This window comes from Alexandromys fortis, unplaced genomic scaffold (genome assembly GCF_014885135.2).
Source record: "Alexandromys fortis isolate MF-2015 unplaced genomic scaffold, M_Fortis_MF-2015_v1.1 scaffold_30, whole genome shotgun sequence".
Classification (NCBI taxonomy): Eukaryota; Metazoa; Chordata; class Mammalia; order Rodentia; family Cricetidae; genus Alexandromys; species Alexandromys fortis.
Window position 1 is genome coordinate 9,821,343 of NW_026067922.1, and position 19,472 is coordinate 9,840,814.

General features: G+C 41.7%; 1 pseudogene; it reads left to right on the forward strand.

The window, feature by feature from the left end:
- Window positions 1-10,030: 10,030 nt before the first annotated feature.
- Window positions 10,031-18,386, forward strand: LOC126501287 (peroxiredoxin-1-like; annotated as a pseudogene).
- The last annotated feature ends 1,086 nt before the right edge of the window (window positions 18,387-19,472 follow it).

Here is a 19,472-nt window from a genome sequence, read left to right on the forward strand (position 1 = left end):
TCCCAGGAAATTGGAAGCTCTTGAAAAGATAAAAATTGTAATTATGTCTTTGCTGAAGTTGAAAGTCAAGGATAGCATCAGAACAAAAGGTCCCTGATTGGGTCAGGATGACATTTAGCCTTTCCATTTGAAATTCAATCATCCACTCCTATGCTAATAATCAAGCATCATGTCTTCCTAATGAGAAAGATTTGATTTTATCCTCTAGCTACAGTATTTACCAGTTAGTTGACCTAGAAAATGCATTTAGCCATTGGGTTTTAGTTTCAGAATTCCAAAATAGAGGCTGAAAATCTACATTCCATAGTTTTATTATGACGAAAGACAAATGATAGAAATTATTCTACAGTTGTATGAAAAACCAAAGGGATAATAGCACATGGGGTAGTGGCTAAAATTAAAGTTTGTTAATTTATTTCTTTTCTGACCTCCATAATTTATCAATCAATCACAGTTCATGTTGCTGACAATAATGAGTTCAGAGATATTCACAGAATTTACCATCATCCAGGGAAGGGAAGAAAAACTATATAAATAATGGTATTGCTTAATACTTTAACTTGAGCTTACCGATCACTGGTGTAGGAGGGTCATCTGTCTATGTGTTACTTTCATTGGTTAATAAAAAAACTGCCTTGGCCTTTTGATAGGCTAGCCCTTAGGTGGGTGGAGTAGACAGAACAGAATATTGGGAGAAAGAAAGCAGAGTCAGGCAGACACCATGCTTCTCCTACTCAAGACAGATGGTGGTTAGACTCATGCCGGTAAGCCACAGTCAAGTGGCAATACACCTTAATAGAAACGGGTTAATCAAGATGTGAGAGTTAGCCAGTAAGAGGCTAGAGCTGATGGGCCAGACAGTGTTTGAATGAATATAATTCGTGTGTTGTTATTTCAGGTGTAAAGCTAGGCGTGTGAGAGCCAGGTGTGATGAAAAGCAGGCCTGCTCACCTAGTCACTACAGATCACCAGTCAACCTGAAGTCTTCATAGGAAATCTGACCTGCAGAGAATGGCAAAAGATGCATGGTTCTGGGGCACTAGCAAGAATTAGCCAGAGAAGCTTACCATGGCAGGATGCCATCTGAGGGTTGGGCAGGGCATAGAGTGGTCCTCGGGTATGTGGAGGTATTCAACAACTTGCTGCCTGCTCTCCATTCTGCGCATCAGGCACTGATGGAAGAGATGAGGGGCTATTTTTAAAATCATGCCTCTGATGTTGTAGATGTGGAAGAAGACCTGCCATCCTGAGCAAGATATAACTCTTCCCCCAGAAATATGAAGCCATGTTCCCTGCAGATCAGAAGCCTTCCAGTGGAAAGAAGCATCACTAATACTGCTTTGCAGCACTGGGGAGATCGATTACAGCTAGGAGAGGGAGACTGTCAATCACTTTGCAGCTGGCAAAACAGAATCACATAATGGCTACAAATTTGTTAATGGTGACTCACATAGGATTTTCTGTGCTGCAGGATTGAGAAGTCTACACTGCTGGCACCATGAGATGTAATTCTTGCCTGAGGTCTATCACCGCAGAAGGACAATCCTGCACACAGGGAAAGATGGGATATTGCTACAAGGACAGGGCGACACTCCAGTTTGCAGATGCTCTCCTGGAGGAGCCAAGAGAAAATACCGCAAGCTAAAGGTGAAGTGTATCTTGAAAAAAGTCAATAAGAAAAACCAATAAGAAACAGCATAAAACTAGTCTCTCTTAATGTCTGCGAGACCACTTGCTAAATATAACCCCAACAGCACAGACATTGAGAGAAAAAAAATAATAAATGGGATCTCCTAAAACTGAAAAGCTTCTGTAAAGCAAAGGACATGGTCAACAAGGCAAAATGGCAGCTTACAGAATAGGAAAAGATCTTCACCAACCCCACATCGGACAGAGGTCTGATGTCCAAAATATACAAAGAACTCAAGAAACGAACAAATAATCCAATAAAAGAATGGAGTACAAACCTAAACAGAGAACTATCAACAGAGGAATCTAAAATGGCTGAAAGACACTTAAGGAAATGTTCAACATCCTTAGTCATCAGAATAATAGAAGTCAAAAGAACTCTCAGATTCCATCTTACACCTGTAAGAATGACCAAGATCAAAGTCACTAATGACAACTTATGCTGGAGAGGTTGTGGGGGAAAAAGAACACTTCTGCATTGTTGGTGGGAATGCAAGCTTGTACAACCCCTTTTGATGTCAGTGTAGCAATTTTTCAGAAAATTAGGAAACAACCTTCCTCAAGACCCAGTAATACCACTTTTGGATATATATCCTAAGGATACTCAATTGTGCCACAAGGACATGTGCTCAACCAAGTTCATAGCATATTTGTTTGTCATAGCCAGAACCTGGAAACAACATAAATGCCCCTCGATTAAAGAATGTAAAGAAAAATATGGTACGTTTACACAATGGAGTACTACACAGCAGAAAAAAATAACGACAGCTTAAATTTTGCAGGAAAATGGATGGAGCCAGAAAACATTGTTTTGAATGAGGTAACCCAGACACAGAAAGACAATTATCACATGTACTCACTCATAAGTGGTTTTTAAACATAAAGCAAAGAAAACCAGCCTACAAATCACAACCCCAAAGAACTTAGACAACAATGAGGACACTAAGAGAGATGTACACAGATCTAATCTACATGGGAAGTAGAAAAAGACAAGATCTCCTGAGCAAATTAGGAGCATGGGGAACTTGAGGAAGGTTGAAAGGGGGAAGGGAGAGACAGGGAGGGGAGCAGAGCAAAATGTAGAGCTCAATAAGAATCAATAAAAAAAAAAACTAGTCTCTCCTCTAAAACCCTGAACTCGAGGTGTTCCAGTAGATGTGAGGCCTCTGGGACACATATGCAAAACTGAAGCTTTAAAGTTAACCCAAGTGGGAATCTTGGTTATGTTCAATTACATGGGGGCTGGGAAAGTGCAGCTGAAGCAAAGAAAGTCAAATTCAAGACCAAAAAAAAAAAATCTTCCATTCTCTTCATTTCAGTATTTCTGGCTCTCAGAGGTGGAAAAACCATGCATGCCATGCAATAGAAGTGAGGGGAAACAGAGCAGTAGGGGGAGTAGTAAGGCAGAGCGCAACAACAGAAATGCAGTGTGGGGATTTTGGAGACTTCAGACAAGAAATGAAATGGTAGGACTGATTAATATATTATCGGCTACAGTGGAAATGGTAGATGCTGTAAAGATTAGACGGGCAATTTCAGCAGGAAGAGAGAATGTGTAAGAAAACGGTGAGATCGAAATTGTATAAGGAACTTGGTGTAGGAGGTCCTTCTGTATTTGTGTTGCTTTCATTGGTTAAATAAAGAAACTGCCTTGGCCTTTGGATAGGGCAGTACTTAGATAGGCAGGAAGACAGAACTGAATGCTGGGAGGAGGAAGGCAGACAGGGAAAGCTGCCATGGGGACATCAGGTCAGAGACATTGAATCCTTCCCGGTAAGCCCTGACCTCGTGGTGATGCACAGATTAACAGAAATGGGTTAGATCAGGATGTGAGAGTTGGCCAAGAAGAGGCTAGATATAATGGGCCAGGCAATAATTAAATTAATACAATTTTCTTTGTGGTTATTTCTGGGGTTAACCTAGTCAGGAGGCGGGGTGCAGCTCATTCCTCCATACTACAGGAACTTAAATTTAGGACAATAAAAATAACCCAAACTGAATCCCAAAGGAAGACTTTTAAAATATGAGAAAGAATGAAGGGATGGGGGGATGGGAATAATTGAACACCCAAATCCCCAAAGGACAATTTTAAATGATCTACAATACAAGTAATGTCAATCCCAAAGGGCAGCGAAAGAGAAAATTCTAGGAGAAAAAACTGGGAAAAAGTCTGAATTAAAACAACAACAACAAAAAAAAAGAGTGACAAATATCAATACGTTAAAGAAGGACACCTAACCTTTCCCATGGCACACACATACACGCACACACACAGCTCACACACACAGGTATACACAGCCTCTCCCGTGGCACACACATACACACAGCTTACACACATGTAAACACCCAGCCTTTCCCATGGCACACACATACACACACAGGTATACACAGCCTCTCCCATGGCACACACATACACACAGCTTACACACATGTATACATCCAGCCCTTCCCATGGCACACACATACACACAGCTTACACACATGTATACATCCAGCCCTTCCCATGGCACACACATACACACACACACACACACAGCTTATACACACAGGTATACACAGCCTCTTTCATGGCACACCCATACACACAGTTTACAAACATATGTAAAACCAGCCCCTCCCATGGCATACATATGTACACACAGCTTACACACATGTGTATACACAGCCCCTTCTGTGGCACACATGTGTACACACACAGTTTACGTACCTATATATACACAAGCAAGATTTGGGTTTTTTTTGAAAAAGTGAAAATTAATGAATTAGAACTATAGCTGAATATAAGATATCTTTAAACATGTTTTAATGAACTTTTTAATTATAAAATGTTAAGGACTGGTGGTAAATATGTTTTATTTGAACTGTGTATATGTGAACAGAAGTGTTATACTAAAAATAGTATGTAAAATGCTAAATACCATGACATTCTCTTCACAATAGAAGAAGCCAACATACAGCTCTCACATTTGAGAAAATTTTCTAATATCAAGAATCTCAGTGTGATGTAGTTTAATTATGAGTGTGGTCACCTTACTCTTCAGGTGGTGAATTTGAAGTTTAGTTAAGAGCCCAACTGTAATTCCAGAATGGAAATCTCTTTCTCTCTCTCCCTCTTCTTCCTTTCCTCCCTCCCTCCTCTCCTCTCTCCTACTTTCTCTCCTACACTTTCTAGCTTTGCCCCTCTTCCTCTTCCTCCCCCATCCCTTTCTTATCCCATTTTCTTTTTACCTTCCAACTTCTGCATTTTCCTGTAGAAATGCATTTTCCTGCCTTCACTATTTTTGGTTATTGTTCCTTTATTCCCAGATCATGATGCACCCAAGGCTTGTACATCCTGTCTGCCCACACAGAGCAACACAAGGCTCTGTACCAAGAAGTACTTGGACTTATTTTTCAGGTTAGAGTTGGGGAGAAATCCCAAAGGTGCTGGAATAAAGGACAACCAGAGAAAGTTGACCATGTCTGCCTTTATAAAGTTCATGGGTAAAAATCAGGAAAGGAAATCATTGATGATATTTAAACACAGAAAATATTTCTGTTGGCTGAGATGGGAAAGTTAGAGTATCTTTCTGGGAAGCCAATCCCCTTTGCCTGCAAACAACAAAATCGTAAGTCTAGCACCAGAGCTACCGCTTGGACTGTATCACATAAAGAAAATAACAAGATTCTCTCCAAGAACTACAAATGCAAGGAGTTCCCAGGAGCCAAAAATAGAATATTTTCCAGGTGCTGTGGAGATGGTTCAGTGGTCAAGAGCACTGGCTGCTCTTCCAGGGGACCTAGGTTAGAGTCCCAATACCCACATATCAGCTGACATCCATCTGTAACTTCAGTCATAGGGGATCCAAACCCTTTTCTGGGCTCAGCAGACACCAGATAGCCATGAGATGTATAAACATGTGTGGATCCAAAGAAATGAAACACATAACATAATAACTTCGTAAAGAGAGCACAGCTCCATCTCACATCCTGAAAAAGTAGAGGAAATTGAGTTCTTAAAATATTTTTTTCCAGGCAAAAGGTGGACTTTATCAAACGAAATGTACTTGTATCACTGAGAAATGATGTTTCTTAGAAGGGAACAAAGGGCAGTGGAGGTGTGAGGACAGCTATTTCCACTGCCCACTGGGAATAGGCAAATGCTCTCTGTCTTCGGGGTGAGCCAGAGCCTGGCAGATTTTATGGAACATGATATGGGAAGGGCTCTGACTATAAATCTGGAGAGAGTTTGCCAAAGTCTAATAAGTTCCACCCTTAATCTTTTTCTGCTTTCACAGAAAAGGCTGCTGTGATGACGATCTTGACTGTTGATCTGATTGGATCTCGAATATCCACCTTATCATGGCATCTTTAAAGATATCAGCAGAAAGCACTAACAGGGGGAGAACCTCCCCAAAAAAGCATGGCATAGTTCAGAGCCCAGACATAGCTATCTATGTTCACAGGAAGAACTGACTTGCCAGGGCTTTGCTCTTGCTGGCGAGCATAGCCACACTGCTGATGCTGCATCCTTTGCTATCATTGGAAGAACCTCGATGCTTTGACCTTTCAACATGTCCTGAAGACCAGCACCCCTCTAGGAATCCATCAGCACATGGCTGGGACTGCTGAGGCTTGTGGCCTCATGAATTCAGCAGCTACTGGATTCTAGGTTCTCAGGGTGCAGCTGGCCTCTGATGGACTAAAAGTCCCTTAGATTTCAGTCATCCTATTAATCTCTGGAATACATATTCATGATATTGACTCTGAAACTTTGGAGAAATGTAAGGTAACTTCGCCTTTGAGACTCTTCCCAGAGAGATTGCTGCCAGTTCCTCTGTGATTTCTAAGTAACTGGTTAGGATGAGAAGATTCCCAATCTTAGCATGTTCAATTTGTTTTGCATGTAGACATTGTAGTACATTGTATCCCTTCACCCTGACTCACTCCAAAGCTCTGTTTTCTGAAAACAGAAGAATCATTTGGCAGATGCACTTAGTGTTTATTCTTTTGATTTAGCCATCTTTACCGGCTATGTCAGTTTTCCAACTGACATGATGGTGAACTTGTAAGTGGTTTGTCAAGGCTGGACGGGACGGCTGCGGAAACAGAGTGGGAGAGAATATCAACAATTCCACAGCAGTTTTTGTGGGTGAAGCAGAATGATTTTCCTGAACAAGATGATAGGGAAATGTCCAGAATAATCACTCCAGAAGGGAGCATGTGAGAAAAACATCGGAAAAACAGCCGATGATTCCGAATAAATCAAGAGGATTCAAAATGCGGTCTAATGAGAAGAGAGCAAATTGCTCTCAACTTTTTCAGATAAAATTGAAAACATTTCCATGGCTACCAGTAAAGAGAGGGTTTCACAAACAAGGACTGAGAAGCATTTACTGTAGGGAAACGGAAATTTAATTAATTGTTTCAGCAAAAGAATTCTGTTTATTTAGAGAGCTCATTAAGAGAACCAAATGTCAAACCACAAATTAGAAATAATCCATACTTCATCTCTGTCGGATTTACTTCTATATACTTTGTGTTTTTTCACACTGCAGACACCAATGTTTCCTTAACCGATTGTTGATCATGGTACTAACTGTTTTCAGATGGTTTCTATGAAGCAGCTGTGTGCTAAACTTGTATTGATCCTTTGATTGATCACTAGGGTCATTGTTGAAGTTTTTATGTATACGACTGTATCATTAAAAGCTTCACTGATTCCTTAAGAAAATATTGTTGGTTTTACTATTTTCTCCCTTTCCTCTAAGGGCTGTTGACCTCCAGAACAAACTAAAATGGGAAGTTCATTTATAACCTGTTAGGCGTTCCCCACCAGGTGTGTTTTTGGAAGGGTCTCCCTTGCTGATTGCTCTCAAGGTTAAGATCATTTGAGACTGTTCCTGGTTCTGCTACACATTCGTCTTTTCAAAAAAACAGCCCAAAGACTAGGGATGTGTCACAGCTGATAGGGTGCTTTCTAACACACACAAAGATCTGGGTTCAATTACTAGGGTCACATAGATTTGGTGGGGTGGTCCATCCCTATAATCCTAGCATTTGTCATCTAGAGGGAAAAGGATCAGAAGTTCAAGATTATCCTCGGCTGCTGAGAGAGTGTGGGGGCAAACTGGACTCCGTTAGATCTCATTTAAAGAAAAGTTGCTGCTGAAATCAGAAGGACAATTTTCCCCATTAGTGTCGCTTTCTGACCTAACTGGGTTTGGAATGTTGATGAACCCTGCATTGCTGAGATGATCCTACTATAGGCTTGGCACAGTATTCTTCCCTTTCTCTACAGCGTTTAGAAACATTTGAGGGGGAGGTAGATGTTTGCTACTCTCTCTTCGAGCAGATGACAAAACTCTCTAGATATCATTTCCACTTGATATCTCCAGTATTTAGCTAAGGACAGAATAGCTACCATATTGTCCACCCCTCTTTGCAGTCATACATAGTCACGCGATCACAGTCTAAGGAATAAGATATAAGCAGAAGAGCTGTATGAAAATAGGCAATACCCAAAGTGAGCTACCAACGATGTGCTCTAGTGAATCTTTGCCAACAATAGTATTACAACTTCATCCACATTTGGGGACAAAGATCATCTCCACCGTAGTTGGAAATGTCTCAGGTTTGAGTGACAATGAGTCAGCTCCAGTTCATATAAAAAGTGAATCAGTGCCAGGCAATGGTGGCGTACGCCTTTAATCCCAGCACTCGGGAGGCAGAGGCAGGCGGATCTCTGTGAGTTCGAGACCAGCCTGGTCTACAGAGCTAGTGCCAGGACAGGCTCCAAAGCCACAGAGAAACTCTGTCTCAAAAAACAAAACAAAACAAAAAAAGAATCAAAATTGAAGTTTACGTAATTATTACCACATTAGGATTTGGTGTTGAACTTGGATAGAAGCAGACCAACTAGCATTTGTTTCTTTTTTCTCTTTGGGTTTCTCCTTACCCTTGTGTCACACTTTAGGAAGTCTTCTTCCATGTGTCAGGGAGTTTGTGAACATTGGTGATGACTCTAGATTCTGGCGTCGAGACCGTTCGCCACTAGAAAATGAAATCCATTGACTGTAACCCTCAGGTTAGTGAGGAATCTGTCTTTGTCCTACAGGAATGGGACTTACTGCTCAAATTACATGACTTGCACAAGAAAAATAATTTTCTGTAAGGAAGGACAGTTAAGTGCTCCACGGTGAAGACAGTAAGTGTTTAGTGCAGGCTCTCTGTGTGGGATGGCTCGAGCGAATTGGACGGTCGCCGAGGACTATCTCCCAAACCAGGGCAGACCCACCTCAAGCAGACCTGCCTAGGAATGAGTGTGACCAGACACCACACCTGTACCTGGAGTTCCTTCAGCAAAGACACCGACTACAGATGCACATCAAAGAACACCTTCCAGGCACAGGTCTGGGGCTTCTGCATTCCAGAATTTCTCTGCAAAGGACAGCAGAAAAGTGGCACTATCAAGTCCCCAAGGGAAAGGAGCTGCCCACCCCCTTCAAATTAGCGCATCTACTCACAGCAAAGTCTCTCAGAGCACTGCATTACATGGCTCCATATTGAGGTACCTGAAATTTTTTTCTTTTGCTTTCTTAGTAAGCTATGCTTTCTTCGGTGGCTTTTTAAAGCTTTAGTTTAAAAAAAAAAATCAGCCTTTAGGCTTGACTCACATTTAAGCACATACCTGAATCCCTGTGGTAACTACAGATATAAAGAGAAGAAAAATGATGCATTTGTTTCCCAGCAGCTTATCAGAGGCTTCGGGGGAATCATGGCTTTTCCACTTTCTCATGACATCATTGTTAGAGGTCCTGCCATTCCAGAGTGGTTGCCACATAGGATTCATTCAGTGCTTGGGAACTGATTGAATACACTTTTTAAAAAAAAAATGTGTGAAATTGAATAGCTCTGGTTATAGCTCACTGTTGTAATCCCAGGGCCCTTGAGGTTAAAGCTGGAGGATCATGAATTGGAAATCAGTTTGGGTCAGATAGTGAGACTAGCTAGGGCTATAGTAACCCAATATCTCTAAAAGAAAGAAAGAAAAGGAGGGAAGAAGGAAAGAAGGGAAGAGAGAGAGAGTAGGAAGGAGAAAGGAAGGAAGGAAAGAAGGAAGGAAGAAAGAAAGAAAGAAAGAAAGAAAGAAAGAAAGAAAGAAAGAAAGAAAGAAGAAAGATAAAGGCAAAACACTAAAGTTGTGAGTTGTTGTGTTGTAGTTCAATGGTAGGGGGCATGTTTAGCATGCATAAGAACTTAGGACTTAGGAAAATAAAAACAAAACCAAATAGAGTCCTCTTCCCACCTTCCTGTAGTTATTCTAGTCTAAGACCCATGAGTCAGCCCTGCCAATAGCAAGATGTCTTCTAGAAATGCCAAAATTGGGCAACCTACCTCTACTTCAAAGCCACAGCTGCACTGCCAGACAATCAGCTCAAAGGTATCGGCCTCAGTGAAAACTTCTTCCTTTGTGATCTTGACTTCCCTTCTGGGTGCCCATGGAGATCGTTGCTTTCCATGATAGAACAGAAAAGGTTTAGAAACTCAACAGTCCAGTGATGGGTTCATCTGTGGATTCTCACATCTGTCATCTGGCCTAGATCAATACAGGCAAGAAACAAGGAGGACCGGGACCCTTGGACTGTCCATTCCTGAGTGAACCACTGCTCGGGATTATGGAGTCTTAAAGGCAGATGGAGGTCTCTTTTTCTGGGACCTCGTTGTCACTGATGAAAAAGTTATCCTTCACCAAATCACTAGAAGTGGTTCTTCCCGCTGACTGCTCTGTAGATTAGATGCTGAAGTTAGGCTAAACCTTCCAATTCACTTGACACACATGGTGAAGTAAACCCAGCTGGCTGGAAATCTACCAGGGATAACACTAACTTTGATGTCAAAAAAAGCAAAGAGTATTTTCTCCAAACAGAAGCAAGCCCTAGCTGTTGTTTTATGCCAGACTGCACTGGCATCCTGAAAAGAGCATCTTTTGTACTTCTTAAACACGAGGTGTGCTGTGATTCAAGACATACTTTCCCTTCAGGGTGGTGGGAGATCACCCCACTCCTTGTACTGGAAACAGCCTGAGTTGTTTTGTGGGCAAATGGTCTGGTATACCAGTAGTAGCAAGGCATCAGCTTCTTAATCTTCTGTAGTACCAATTGAACTCGGACTGAGGGGGGACAAAAAGGAAACCAAACAAGGAGAGAATCAAATCGTGTTCTCTAAGACACCCGTGATGGACACTAAGACTGAAACTGTCCCCAAAACACGATTGTATAGCTTCCACGTCAGCCTAACTTTTCTTAAAGCCACAGATCAAGTCCCCAAGGCTGCACACGAATGGTCCAGGCACCAGAGACGTCCAAGCTCCAGCAATGTGACCATTCATTTATTTCCAGCCACTGCTATCATTTTGAAACTGTTGAAAATTTATGGCCTTAATATTTGAATCTCTGGAGAAGAGCCATATAGAAAAATATAAAATGTAGGATATATGTTTCCGGAGCCTGCAGTTTAGACATATGCTTTTAATTGTAAGCAAGTCATTTGGCACAGATTTTTCAAGAGGCTTTGCTACCATTGTAGATGGGGTGAAAATGTTAAATACTTCCACAACAAAAAGTAAGACCAAGGCAATGACCCGAACAGAAAACCAGCGTCTCATTCACCTCTCCAATGTCACCATAATTCCCTGTGACTTGAAATTACATTTTAGCTCAGGAATACAAAACACGAGCTCCCAGTATTGGAAATAAGTCATTTTCTCTTGTCTAGGAAAAAAAAAAAGAAAAGAATTTGACATTCTTGAGAATTCCAGTGTTTTGAGAGCCTGAGGCAAAGTTAACAGTGCAATAAAATCAGAACAAATATGCCAAAAAAAAAATGTATGCTCTTGGGTTGAGAAATGTCCTTGTCCAATATTTTATAGGAAGCAATCAGAGCAAAGAGAGGAGTACATGCAAGAAGGTGGGGGTGGGCACACATAGCTGCTTTGGTAGTTCTGTGTATAACGGGAGAAGAGGTCCACATGCCCTTGAACTGACAGGCTGTATTTAATGTACATGCTGATTTGGGGTTTCTAAGTGTGGAAGTCTTCGGTAGGCAAAGCTCTTGGACAAATAAATTTGAATATTGTTTGGACCTGGGGATCGCTGATACGCATTGGTTCATCCTATATCTGCCCTGAAAAAGTGCAGCTGTGTGTTAGTGCGTTGCCCAGGCACCATGGGCAGGAGAGAGGAGCAACTAGACAGTTAAGGTTAGGTTCTAGACAGTGTGGGTTATATGGTGCCTCCGTGGACTTTCATAAGAATAACAGTGCCCATGGCAAATTGAAATATTTTAGCATTCACCGTGTTTATCTAACTTATATTTTTGGGGGGTCACTTTACTTACTTATTTATTTACCTATTTATTTGTTTATTTGGCTTGTCAAGACAGGGTATCTCTGTGTAACAGCCCTGGCTCTCCTGGAACTAGGTCTTATAAACCAGACTGGCCTCAAACACACAGGGATCTACCTGCCTCTGCCTCCCGAGTCCTGGAATTAAAGGTGTGCGTCACCACCGCCTGGCCTGGGTCACTTTATTTTGAGACAGGGTCATAGGATATAATCTAAGGCGTTCTTAAATTCATGACACCCTACACACACACACATTATTCTCTCAAGTGCTAAGATTATATGTGCACGCCACCCTGGAACTTATATGATTTTAATTAATGTAACAATCATTGATGTGGTTTAATCAGCTCACTCTACAAAGGATGCTTATTCCTGAGGGGGTCATAACTTCTCATTTGTAGTCCCTGAGGTTGGTATTTCACAACACAGGGATTCGATTCTGTGGGCAAACCCATGACTCCTCTCTCCATCATTCATCCGTCATCTGTTCACCACCAACAAAGCAGCCCATGCATTACACCCTCTGATCTTGATTATCCGTTCACGCAGTTCCCAGAAAACAGATATGTGAGCAGTGTGCTCTAAGCAATTGCCGTCACGAGAGAATGGCCTCTATGTATTAGCTCAGATTTTTCACTACTAAGAAAAAAATTCTGAGACTAAGTAAAGCAAATGCCCATTTCTAACTCTGTAGGTTGCTGGTTAGGAAGAAGCAATGGCGTCTCCGGTCTAGCATTTGTGACACTATTCTAAACTCCTTACCATCCACCCTTCACTAGATCCATCCACTTATGCTGAGGGCCCTCATTTATCTGTGCTTCTCGGGGAATCAATACCCATTTGCTTACTTGAATCAGTGACGGAAGCTATGAATGAATGGCCGCCTCCACCATCAGGGAAGTCTGGCTTGCTGATGGCAGAAGCCAGTGACAGGTGGGGAGTACCTGAAAGCTGGAAGACATGTTGATTGACTGTACAGAGATGAAAGGATTCAGAAGAAAGAAAGGATGATCTAAGACTGCTTTCTGTTGTTTTCTTTTTTTAATAGCAAAATGACATTTCAAAGCCAAACTTAAAAAGACCTAATCTGATATCTCCCTTGGGGGCATCTTGAAAGAAGAGTGAAATGGAACTAGGAAATATGTATTTATAGTCAGTCTTTAATATTTCATCTCAATTGATAGCTGTCACAAGACCTACATGCGAGTAGATCATTATTGTAGAGAAGAAGAAACTTGGGCTGAAAGATACAAATAGTCTTGTCTCCCTGCGGCATATTGAGATACTGAGGTTTAAAGAAAGGGCTAACGGGTACCAAATTGACATCATCCTCCCTACTAATTCGCAAGACCTCTCTCTTCAGGATGAAGGAAAGAAATGGAAGAGCTTCATTCTGGAAATGGAAAATATTACAGCATACATCACTACGGCATTGTGCTTGCTGACTCGGAGTGATGGAGAGGGACAGCTTAAAGGCTAATTAAACAGCGCCAGGCTCGCTAAGCATACTGCATCGCCAGACACATGATAGATTCATGTCCCATCTCCTCTCTGTGACTAGAGGTTTAAATGATAAAGTCATTCAAAATTGTTCAGATGCATGCTTTTACTGGTGGAATGAGTATGCTGGGCCAGGAGGAATAATGGGTTAATTTGTTTATACGCGATAAAATGATATACGAGTCAACCCAGCCCCTCACCTATAGGCAAGGGTACTGGAATCCAAAGATGTGTGTTTACAGTGTAAGTTCACCAAATCTTCTTTTCCATGGGCAGAGTGTGTTGTGTTTGCTATTTGTCAGATCATAGTTCCTGCTGAAAGTGGCTAGGTATTTCTTAATGCACGGAAAAGGGGCAATTAAGAAATCAGCAAAGTTTAAAGAACTGTTCCAACTATTGAGTAGTGTATTCTTTCCATGGCTTAGATAAAATACTCCGAAAGAGCAATTACTCTGAGAGAAAGATTTATTTGGGTGCATGATTTGTAGGAATTTCTCTATCATGGTGAGAAAGCCATGCCAGAAGAATCTTAAAGCCACTGATCACACAGGGTCACAGTCAAGAAGAAAAGAGTTCTAAGTGTCCTTACTAAGCTGGCGTTATCCGCACTCTAGGGCTGGAGCTCAGGAAAGGGCATCACCCTTTTTGAGTGAGTCTCCCCACCTCACTTGCCATAATGATAATCATACAAGAAATGCTTAGAAGTATGTCTTATTGTTGCTGTCAAGTTGACAATATTAACTACCACAGGCAGTTATAAGACCATCTTTTGGTTCCATTTCAGCGGTGTTTAGTACTGAAGGGAAAATACGAGAGGAGCAGCCATTTCTTTCCCTAACTTGGGCAATTGGCTTGAGTTTGAGAAAGAAGTGTCTCAGTGTGAATCAGCTATCTCCCGAGCTTACTAGGGCCCATCTGTCCCCTCGGCATTCTTGGCGCTGATCTATGTGGTAAGGGCCAGCCTTCACACCCGAGGCCGCAGTTACTGTGTTTGCACTCAGTGTTGTGGCTACAAAACTGCTGTTGAAATTTCTTCTCAGTCATAACCCCTGTTCTCGTGCAGGACAAATGTCTGTCATCTGGAATTTCACAGCTCCCAGATGCTTGATTTGCATCTGCACCACATCAGACTTAGATAACGCAATGTCATCTGGCCTAAAGATGGCCAAAGATCTGCAGGATGCGGTCACTTATTGGGGTGTTCTGACTGTCACTAATATAGCCCAGATGACACAGAGCCTGGAGTAACAATGCACACCCCCAAATGAACTGCCTTTGCTCGGTTGAATTTAATGGTACTATAAAGGAAGTGTGCTAGGGTCCACACGTTTTATTCCAGAGACACCTTCTGATGCAATACTTTCCTTTAATAATGGTTTTGAAATTTTCCTCCTAGTCCTCCAGGAAAAGAAAAATTTTGGCTTAGGCAGAGAGACAGACAGACAGAGACAGAGAGACAGACTGCTTCCACACAGAGCCAGTAAGCAATACAAAGAGCAAGCTTTGTATGAATATCAACAGTTGCAGTGGGAATTCAAGAACAATGATGTGAACTCATGATAACATCAAAGACACAGTAAACTCCATGACATCAGAGCCCTGTGCTCAATCACAGACCAGCTTGCATAAGATAAGAGTGGGCCCTGCCTGGTCCCTGGGTATGTGTGGGCTCAACTGTACTTGCTCATTCAATTACCATAGTTTGAGCATCTTTTTAAATATTCTAATTCAAAAAACTAAGCAGAAGCATTAGTCAAGTGTCAGTCAACCCATGGCTGATATTAGTGATGCTCTGACCACATATCTCAGTCCTGGTCAACCTGATGCCTCTCTTGGCAGAAAACTGAATGTACTCTACAACCATGATTCTGCAGGTGCTTCAGACAGAGCAATCTCTCTTTTTGGCGGCTGGAGTCTGAAGTATACAGCTTGTCCTGTAGTAGAACTTGGGCTTATATGTGGCCTGTGCAAAGCAAGAGTTGGCTACTATGGAACTATCAAATCTCTAATTAGGTGAATCCGTCAGAAGCACACAACTCCCTGGGAACCATGAATTGGTTTGGGAAAGTCTGATCTTCCTGGCACGGGAGCAATGCATGCCTTGCTGCAGCATGATTTGCATTGGATTATTGTATGCAAATTTTACCTTCATTTTCACTCTTTCAGAGAGATTCTCTGGTCTCCAATAAAGTACAAAGCCCCCTCTTACAGACTTCCATGCAGCCCACTGAGTTACACTTCAAAGTACTCATTCTTTATTCTCATAGTTCTTCATTACTGTTCATAGTTATTTGTTAACTCTTTCCATCCAGTAGAGATTACCACTTAACCTGATCTCCATGTTCAGTAGAATTTTTTATAAGTAAAATACTAAGTATATACCATTAATTTTGAAGTGCATTTGACTAAGCATTGTAATAGGGTCATTATAAGATCAGAAACTTCTCAAAGATGGGAAGCAAAATAACACAGCGGGGTCAAAGTAACAGCAAGTCTTCTGACGGCCTCTACAAATTCATCCACCGACCCTCCTGGACTCAGCCTGCTCTGGAAGATAAAGGCGGCAGTAGCTTTCATCAGAGTCCATCCAGCCTGACACACAGAGGTAGGTAGTGAATGTAAATGAGCACATTCTAGAGCTGAAAGGACTTTTAAGATGAAAGGGAGAATGAACCAGGAAATGCTCCAACCCAACTGCTCCCCCGTAAACTTAATTTCATTTAAGAAACTGACTGCCTTCCACTTGCACAGCTAGCAATTGTGACTATGACATAGTGAATAATCCACACCTTCCAAAGACATGTTAGCATCACTCCTGATAACGTGAATTCAACCCCACAGGACCCATTGGCAAATCCACCCGAGCTCTCAGACCAAGGCAGGGTCTGAGCTCAGATCAACTTTAGCACTGATGACCCTCTAAGGGCATGCCTGAGAGGGAAGATGGGGTCAATACATGATGTAGAAAATCTGCATGCCTAAAACCAAATGACTACTAATCTGGGTAAGGGAACAGAGATGATTTAAAAGAGAAAATAAAACTCAGGGTTTAAGTCTCAAGTGAGGTTGACTAGGAGAGAAAGAGAAAAAGAGACTAGATAAAGAAGAGAAAGGGGGCTTTAGAGAAAAGGAGAAATAAATGACAAAGGAAGAATGAAAGAGGAGAGGGACCCACTTCATCAAGGTCTATCTGAATCATCCATCTGCAGGAACAATGCTCTAGACTCTCAGGGGAGGGTCCCATGTCTGGTTTTCAGCCACCTTGATATGTGTTTAAATAACTCTGAAAGGTCCAGACCAGACCAACATGTTTACCTGTGGGAGGCCCTGCAGCCCAAGGCAGTGTGTTCTGTAAACAGCCCATGGGAAGGAGGAAAACCTGACATCTGCCCTAGTCTCTTGGACAGAGAAAATATGACTGCTACCATTGTTGATTTGCTATCGGAGAAAATACTCTTGAGGATGCATCCGACCTGGTTCATGGCGGCAATGATTCCCAAGGAGAATTCTATGTAACCTGGCTCACCCACATGCAATCCTTAATATTTATTATTTCACTTCTATGTGTGAACTAATTATTTCTGTCTTACTTGTAGTATCACTTCAAACTGTGATTTTTTTCTACCTATCAATAAAAATTCACCAGGTTTTCAAAGGTTACTTTAATACAGCATTTCTACAGGGCTCAGGGAAATCTGTCTATAATAGTGATTAGGAAAAGTTGTCATCATCATATTTGATCCCCTGGAGCAGAGCAAAGACACCTGACTGCTGACTAGCAGGAAACGGTGCTGACCTTGGCATTGCCACATAGCAAGCAAGCGCCTGGGGGGGGGGGGTCACTGAGGCTGTTGTCACCATCTCCGGTGATGGTAGAGTTTGCATTCTAATAGAGCTGATGATAATGGTGACCATGATGTACAAATCCACACAAATGAAATCTGTCTCACCAAGAATTTTTAAGTTCTAGGTCTTGTCTCCCTCCTGCTTTGGTCGGAGGATTGCTAAGCCAACATAATTTCTGTTGGAAGGTGGGGCGCATAAAACAACCCTAAATGAGCCGGGACATTATGGCTCCTCGAAGTTAGACACAAAATACCCACTTCTTTCATGATCCAGATGTTACGAATCGAATCCCCATCTTAAAATGGCTTCAGCACAAGTTACCCATTTCCTTTAGGGAATATCACCAAGATTGCGCAATCTAAACATGTCCCAGTCATCCCACGCCTGGAGTTTTCCCTTCCTAGGATGTATGAATTATACAGTAGCAATCCATTGCAGTCTCCTTACTTTTTGCCTTTGGGCTTCAGAAATGAAGGTTATGGCTCTTTCTATTCTCCGGAGAGATTTTAGCCTCTAACTAAATGTGTGAGTGAAAAGCATCACGTGGAGGAGGAAACGACCTGCACATTGAATTTAATCCTCTAGGACAGCCCAAGCTCCGAGGCTCACATGCAATCAAAATGGACTCTTAAGGTAGCATTTCCTTTGATCCCGAAGCTAATCTCCTGAGGAATTTTTAAATCCACATTTTATACATGAGAGAATTCTCCACAGCAATGCAGTTAGAGAGTGTCAATGCGTGTAGCCAGTGCCTCAGAGATCTGATTTAAAGTCATTTGCTGCTGTCATCGGCTCTGGGGCGAATGTGAAATTGCCTGTGAACTATTCTGTGGTTGTTAATTGTATTGCTAGCTACCCAAGAGATTCTGAAGGGCTTAATCCAGACCTGTACCTCTCCAACTTCAACACCAAGTCGCAGCGAATGATGGACTACATAAATGAGGCTCAGAATGTCATTTTAGCTTGAATTGAGTAATGCTGGATCAAGAAGAATTACATGTTTTCCAGTGATGAGGCTATTAATAATTTGACTCTGTGCAAACTACACATAGATGTCTTGAGACGGCCCCTCACGCTAAAACCGCATGATCACTGGTCTTGGAGAATAATCATGAAAGATCACAATGCCTGTGCCCTCGGAAGTGACTGATGAGCCACCTCTCACCGTGTTTGGAGAACATATAAGAAAGTAGTGAAATCCCAGCTTCCAAGTTCAAGAGTCTTTGATACACCCTCTCATTCTACTACATAGGACCATCCAAAGATAAAAAAGTCACTTAATATCTTGGCATTTTTCTTTGAACTATAAAAACTGTAATAATACCACTTACCTACCAGCCATTGTACAATTTTAATGGTAACCCATATGTTTGACCTACTCTACAGTGCTCTGTTTCTTAACTTGCTTTTCTTCCATTCTACTCCACTGTCAAGGAGTTTCAGTGTTCATCTTAGGAGAGCATCAAACACGCTTTAGCTAGTTGGATTATATCTAGTGTTTTCTTTCTAATCCTAGGCAGTCACCTTTGTTGGATACAATAAAGTGTTAAAATCAGAACTATCCCTAGGTATGGAAAAGTTTAACTACAATTTTAACGTTTGGCCGAAAGAGGCAGGAGGATCACTGCAAGCTGGAGTCTGATGTGGACAAGATATTGAGCAGTGGGCCACCAAGGGATGCATATTATAAAACTTCTTGGAAGCCAAACAGAAAGCCTAAGTGTTTGGTGTATATATGCATTATATAAACATGCATGCACGCATGTACACACACATATGCATACACACTTATCATATATCTAGGCAATACTTCAGGTGGAGCACATTAGGAACATGAGTTAATCCATAAACATTTCATAATGATTGATAGAATTCATAGGAAAATTTGAGGTACATTGGAGTCCATTCATGAGGATCATAATACTAGACCACTAGGGACTTAAAATCACAAGGAAACAAGTTACCCTCCTTTAAGCAGGAAGGGAAGAGGATGTCAACGACTGTATTGGGTGAAAGCTGTGAATGCCAATAACCGTCATGCTTCATTCAGCAT